Raw genomic sequence first — 7777 nt, 5'->3', positions numbered from 1 at the left:
TAACAATTTCTCTTGGAAAAACAGATCTGCATGAATATGATCCAATAGATCAAGTCTATGTATTATGGCCTAGTAAGCAGCCATCTTTCTGAATCCCACGTTTAGTCCATCCAGAGTAGTGACTTTGTGATGACTGGATGTGTCTTTATTGAACAACCCCGTTGAAATTCATGTCTTTGAGGTTTCATCACCATAGTTTAGCACGGCTTCAATAAACACTCGATATTGGTGGCAGGTATCAATCTGTCCCTGCCGGTGATGTCCGCCTGACTGAACAGAGAAAGAACCAGGTCATATAAAAGGGCTACTCATGCAGCTGTGGTATTACTTGCTCCATCATTTGTAATTCTTGTACAGCTCAGTTAGAGGAGTGTGCTGTTGAGGTGAAGGTATGGATCATTTCTGGCAATCAAAAACTCAAATGGTGCACTTTCTGATAAAGCTGTAAGAGGCGGGACTTTGACATGGTAACTTTTTTCAATGCTGGTTTGTGTTGGTGCAAGCTGAAATATATCCAGTTCCGATTTTACACATTCATCTGACCCACAGTGTACAAAAGCCATGTTTAGAATATGTCACCTGAATTTTGCTTGGCTGGGGATCTTCTCTTTGCTGATTTTCTTTTCTTTTTACAGAGTGTTGACCTTTTTTCCTCTTTGCTCTCTTCCTGGGTGGTGGTAGGTGGTCCCAGCAGTGCTAGATGTGGTGTGCGTCTTTTTTTTTTTTAATGCCTTTCTTTATAAGATTTATGCCCAAACCTTCTTGTTTGGGTTGTTGCCATTGTTTTCATTACAGTACCTGCCATGTGACTCATGACATCATTAGAAATGCTTTTCACTGCAGACTTCACGTGAGGTTTAGTGATTTCTACCCCTCGCCTAAACAGAGGTGCTACTTTTCTGAAGAGAGCTTTAAAAATTACCTCCAATACCACCACCATACTAAACAGGGAGACCATGAAACCCTGGTAGACCATTGTCAGCTTGTGTCTTGTAATAAATAATCTGAATAGGTGCGTGGGTCTCCATAGTTTTTTTGATACAATCATGTTTAAAAATTGTTAGGTCTTGCTGGACAAAATGCAACTTGGCTATTATTTTTCCATATTGGAATGTAGCTGGATTATTCTGGTCTACCTTTATTTCAATTCTTATATTATTTTAGCTTTGCATGGCGAGAGGTATGTAGTGAGGCTTTTCAAAAAAATATGGTGACATTTGAACTGTCCTCACCTTCTATGTTCACACATCTCAGCAATAATTCATGCTCATCTCCTACAATTTGTGCTTCAATGATATCGGCATATATAAACATGGTGGAAAAGCCATCTATGATATCAGCTGAATGAGGTGACTTTTTAGAAGGTATCTCTATCAAATCCCAAAATGTAAGAGAGTTCATAAAATCCATTGCTGACTTTAGACATTTTGTTGCTTTTACTTCTGAAACCTTGACCCAACTGTTACATTTCTTGTTCCCACCAAGCCATTTTACCAACACATGTTTGTTTCTACCACACCCACAAGTGGCTGGAATTTTCTGGATGTGGTACACTTTGTTAGCATCAGGGTTTATTTTTTGGAACCTTTCTGCATAAAATGTCCCTTGGATTTCATCACCTGCATAATCTTTTAGTTTATATAAAGGCTTGTGTTGTTTAAATCAGTCCACAATAATAAATATTTCATCTGTAAATATCTGCTCATAGCATTTTTCAAATACACCTTTTAATTTTGATACTTTGACATGAACATGTATTTTCAAAGTGCACGGAGTAGATTTTCTTTGCTCGCCTGTGCCATAGACTGTTTTCCAAACACTCAGAGCATTTTCTGGACTAACATCTAAACATCTTGTTTTAACTGTATTTTGAAAACTGTGATTATAACTCTGTAAAAAGTCTGACAAGACATATATATACCTTGCATATGTAAAATATTTCCACATGTTGAACTTTAAGGTCCTATTAAATCACTCTACTATACTGGCTTTTACATCACTGTTCATGACTGTTTTGTCTTGGTAGAGTAATATACAGGGTGACACAGAAAAACGGGAACTTTTGAAAAACCCAATAAAAATAGAAGAAATCCAACAAAAAAAATTTACTGACAGCAATTGAACCACTACAACTTGCCTTTTAAGAGACAATAATCCAAATTATCAATGTCTGAAAATTACGTCCTGTAGATGGCGTTGTCCTGTACATATGCATTCTTCCAATCTGCTGTTGAGGTTCCCCATTGATCGCTGCAACATCTCAGCTGGGATACCACGAATTTCGTCTTGAGTTCTTTGTTTCAATTCATTCAGTGTCCTTGGCCAAGTCATGTAGACCCGACTCTTAAGGTAGCCCCACAAGAAAAAATCACAAAAGGACAAATCCGGTGATTTTGAGGGCCAGGGAATGTCACTGAATCTTGAGATTACACGGTTACCGAACAATTCTAACACAGCTGCCATTGATTGCCTTGCAATTAATTACTAAATGGCGAGATTGTTTACTGCTCAAGGTCCCTGTTCCGCAGTGCTGCCATCTGTACATGGCTGCCACTACGCATTTCAAAAGTTCCCATTTTTCTGTGTCACCCTGTATTACTCTACTTTCCCCTTTTGTATTATTAATATGTAGCCTTTCTCAGAATGCCTCAGATCTCACAGACTTACCACTGTTTATAAGGTATTATAGTATATAACTTCTCCCCCCTTCCCTTCTACATCTATAACCTCAAGCAATTAGGTATAGTAAAAGACAAGCAGGAGTTAAGTTACAATTTAAACAATGTATTATTGGTAATATTTATAAATAATAACAATATGCAAAGTGCATTTGAATATTGGCAACCATACAACCTGATAAATGGTAATGTGTAGTTTCAGAAGGCACACAGACTTGTTAGTTACTTAAAATGTCTCTAGTTAAGACATCATTTGTGGTCAGTAGGCCACATGCCTGTCTCAATATGGCTGCCGAGCTGTGCTCTTAATTGTGTTGTCCTTTTCAGTTCATGGTGTGTGAAATGGGTCATTCATCAGTATGGTAAGAGAGACAGTGAGGTTAAGCAAGCAAATTTATAGGCTTTACTGTCCAACCCCTAGAGCCAATAGGGCGTCGTGGTACGTTAAAAGCTTTTGACACAAGCCAGTTCCAAATAGCCATACTTCAGACCAATGGGGCAGGGAACACCTTCACACCTACCCCCATGAAGCTTGGCAGTTAGACAGCCTGGCATTCCTGTGGGGGTTGACTGGGAGTCCTACAGGGAAATATCAGCCAAACTTATTTGAGGCACTTCCTCCAACACTGCCGTAAATTACAAAAAGACTCAAACCTAAAAGGGGGAAGGGGTTCTTAACCATCAAACTATTGCTGTTATTATCAATAATGTAACACTAATATTACATTGCTTCATAAAAGTTACAAATAAAGACATATAAAATATTTATCAACATGTATGCAAAATTTCACATCACAACAATGACAAAATGTACAACATTGTTCTGTTTAAGTTTTTGCACCAATGTTTTATGAAATTTCTTGGTCTGTCTGTAGTTTCTTAGGATGTCTACCCTGTCTAAAAATCAAACTAAAACCCAGAGAAATGTCTTTCCCTGTCTTGGCCTTTAATGGCACAGCCCAAGCATATTTTGAGAGTACATTGATACACGCAAGGATAAATTTATATCCATCATTGAATTTTGAGTAATAAGACATCTCTACCAATTCTGCTTGCCACTGGTCATCAACCGTTGAAACAATTGTTCTGTTTCTCTTGAACCTCAATCTACCTGTAAGTAGATTGTCTACTCATCCATTCCAACACATTTTTTTACTTACATTTTCTCAAGAGGTCTTTAATACGCTAAAACTGCCAGGCTCCTTGGGAGTGTAATAGACTATCTCTAAAGTCTTGTACACCCTCTCTCTGGATTTGTCACCAGACTGTGTGTGCATACAGAGTGGCCACTAATGACTTGGATACCCACTCTACCTTTCTTTCTTCCAAAGCCATCCTTGTCTTCCAGCTCTGGCCACCCCTTCTTGGACTATGGCTAAGATGGCCACCCCTTCCATTCAGACGACAGCCAAAATGGCTGCTGCATCTCAAGCCCCCACACATCAGGTACAGACCTGATGGTGGAACATCATGGGTGTACAGATAATGCTTAAGGGGGTAGGATGCCAAATACTCGATGCTGATTGTCTGGAACACCTGTCCCCATGATATTGGTGCCCCAGTATACTACTGAGAAGGCTTATGATAGAATGCCACATCAAGAGGTCTGAGGGTGCATGAAGGAGGGTGGTGGCAGCATCATGCAATGGGGAGCACATGGACAGGAAGGCTGGACAATATTGAGGGAAGGATGAATGTAGCCAAATACAGAGACGTCTTTGATGAACACCTGCTCCAGGTCAGAGTGGGGTGAAGGTTTAGCCTCTAAGACAATGCTTCAGTGGTTTTTGGACAAGTCTCAGAATGTCCTTGAATAGCCCAGGCAAAGTGTTGAGAGACCTGAAGATGGCAGATGACTCCAATTTCTCCCAATTTTATTTTCATGTTCTAGTTTTTGCATATGCATTTTTTGCTGTGAAGGCGTATTGCTGTCAGTATTAAGGACCCCCATTAGAATTTCTTGATACAGTTCTGCTAAATGATTTGTTAGCTGAAAGACCTCAGTGTTGGTGTGTGAGAGAGAAGATGGCACTCAGTTTTGACTTCATTCTCTCCTCCTCTATTACCTCCAGACAGTCCAGAGTGTGACCCATCACATAATTGGAGAACAGGTAATGGTTGTTGCATCCCCCATTAAAGAAGCACAGCTCTTTCTTCTCTGTTTCTTCTGTGTTATGAGACCATTCCAGCCTGTTATTGTTGTCTTTGGTGCTGTGAAAGTCAATCACCAGTTCCTTTTGTTTTTGCTGATGTTTAGTTGCAGATCATTTTTAAAGTTCTCCCCCTGACTACCCCTCATGTGTCTCACCCCCCTTATCAATCCACACGTAAGTGCAGAATCATCTGAGAATTTTTTCAATTGACCTGACTTGCTGTTATTTTTATAGTCCAAGGTGTACAGCAGTGGTGTCAAACTCCAGGCCTGGACGGCTGCAATGGTTGCAAGTTTTCCTTCCTGCTCTCAGAAACCAATTTCTGCTGCTCATTTTTCCTTCAACTTGTTTTCTGAGTTCTATTAACTTCTTCATTTTTTCCTTAAACAGCACCCAAACAGAAATGAGATGTGGAGATAGTGAGACAACAGATGACCAGCTAAGTTGAGGCCTCAAACACCAGTCATTTTCTTAACCAGTAGTCTGCTCTTGTTATTAATAACATGGCTCATCACTGTTCTCATTCTGCAGCAGCTATTTTCAAGACAGTTGATTTTCTGTGCTCTAAGACCACCACCAAAATGTTTTGTGTAGCTGAGCAGACGATTATATGATGGACACCTAGTCATGTGTTGGTTTGTGTTGTATTGCATTATTGTCTGGCTACTAATTAAGGAGAAATTAAACAATTAAGGGGTCTGAGTCTGAGAAATAGCAAGGCAATTCAAATGAAGTCAAAATAAAACCTGAATGAAGGCCTGCAGACACTGCAGCCCTCCAGAACAAGAGTTTGAAGCCCCTGGTGTTAGGGTGGAGAGGAAACCATAATTATTACATGTATTTGTTCAGAATGAGTGCTTGGAGAAAATGCAGTAATTGTGCAAGAGGGAAACAAATATCAATGGAATGTGCTGCTTACGAGGAACAAAGGAGATGTTTGAGTGATAAACTAAGATCTTTGGGGAGCAATTTACAGTAAAACGTGTTGGACATGTTATTTGAGTTTTTGAAAAGCATCAGACTTCTTGATATACAGTATGTTTTATTAAGTTAAGGTACACTTCCCCTGCGGTGTACTGGCGCCCTGCCCGGGGTTTGTTTTCTGCCTTGTGCCCTGTGTTGGCTGGGATTGGCTCCAGTAGACCCTTTGGGGTTATTAAACTTTACTTTTCCCTGTCTTTCCTAACTTTGCTCCCATCATAGTACATCTTTACTTTGAAGTTCTCTCCAACTTACGCCATTTGTACTCCTTCCTATTAATGAACCCTTATGCTGTCACCCTCTTAACTGACTTTTCTGAGTACTAATAACTGCTCTATCAAGTTTTTTTTTTTTTACACACTACTTCCTTCTTACTAAGACAAATTGCTTACTGGATATCTGTCACTATCTATTTACTTATTTGTCTGTCTGTCTGTCTGTGTCTATCGCTGCCTGCCTTGCTAGGTGCCTGTCTGCATACCATGGAGCCCTCACTTAATTGCTTTGAAGTTAGCCGCATACCTGTACAGTGCTTAAAATAAATACTTTCTGCCTAATGATTAAATATGTATGCCCTCACTTTCTGTTAGCATGGATGTTTTACTGTGTAAGTCCTCCATGGTGTTCTATCCAATTATTCTTTATATGCCATAACTACTTCCCACTAAGGAATTGCTTTTACTTTTAACTATTCATTGCTGTAACTCCAATTATTTACTTACTAACTATGTGGTTTCTGCAACCATTTTCAACTTCTTGCTCTTGTGCAGGCAAACAATAAGAAAAAAACCTTCTAAAGGGAAAAAAGATTTAAATATTCCCTCACAGTTCCTTAGCAGCAACCAGAAAACAAAGTTTAAAGAGCGAAATTTATATTTTAATTAACACTCACATCGCAGTAACACAAAACACTCAGTACTTTTCTTCTTCGTTATGATGGATGACGTCTCAGTTTTCAGTCTCCTCCTCTGTTTCCAATCACAGTGCCAACTCATCTTCACAGAACACCCAAATAGGAATCAAAACTGAACTGTTTTTTTTTAGGATATTGAAAATCCTTTTGTATGGACCTGGGCCTGGAGGGATACAGAGGTTATCATTCTCTCTTTCCCAGGCTAAGGGATAAGAGATGTGGGGACAGCAGTGAACTGCCCATCAGGTTCATCCTGCAGTTCCAGATCTCTGGTTCTAGCACCTGGTGTTGAGACTTTAACAAGTTTGGTCACCTGTCTTAGTCGATTGTCTCACAGACGTGTAGTTAACATCCCTAATCCTGCTTAGCTGTTCAATGAAACTCCTAAGCTGACACCACACCTTAAGTTCTGAGATCAGAAAAATGTAAGAATCTTATTTATTAAAGCACACAAATAAAATGCAAAGATTAAAAAAAAAATTAAATGCAAAGATTAAAAAAAATTAAATACAAATGCTTTTCATTACAATACTTTTAGCTTTTTGCCTGCTTTAACCGATAGTCTGAATAATAGAAACACAGAAAATAATTTTCTTATAACAATTCAGCAGTAATGACACAGAATCAGATGTTTGTCTGTAATCTTTCATAAGCAGGCTAGTGATATGAGTATAAAGCTTAATAAATACACAGAGTATAGTGACAATATAAAGAAGTAAAAATATATATGGCTTAAATGATAAATGAAAGAATAATATTTCATAAGCAGGCTATTTATATGGATGCAGAAAATTCAGAATCTTAATTGTTGCCTACATTACCACACCAGTAAGTGTTATCGATTTATATTAAAAGTTTTCATTGTCTTCACTACTTTGTGCCTTCTTACACTGCAATACATGTACTTTTTATTCTCTGCAGAGTGTGGCTTATATGCTCTAATATGTTAAAATTAACATTTGACGTGTGCCATTTATGCTGCTAAGTTTACTGACTGATGGCCTTGTCTCATCACTTTCTCCTCCTATGTCCAGTTTGCACACCATATTGTC

This window comes from Polypterus senegalus, unplaced genomic scaffold (genome assembly GCF_016835505.1).
Source record: "Polypterus senegalus isolate Bchr_013 unplaced genomic scaffold, ASM1683550v1 scaffold_2427, whole genome shotgun sequence".
NCBI lineage: Eukaryota > Metazoa > Chordata > Cladistia > Polypteriformes > Polypteridae > Polypterus > Polypterus senegalus.
This window is presented reverse-complemented; position numbering follows the sequence as displayed.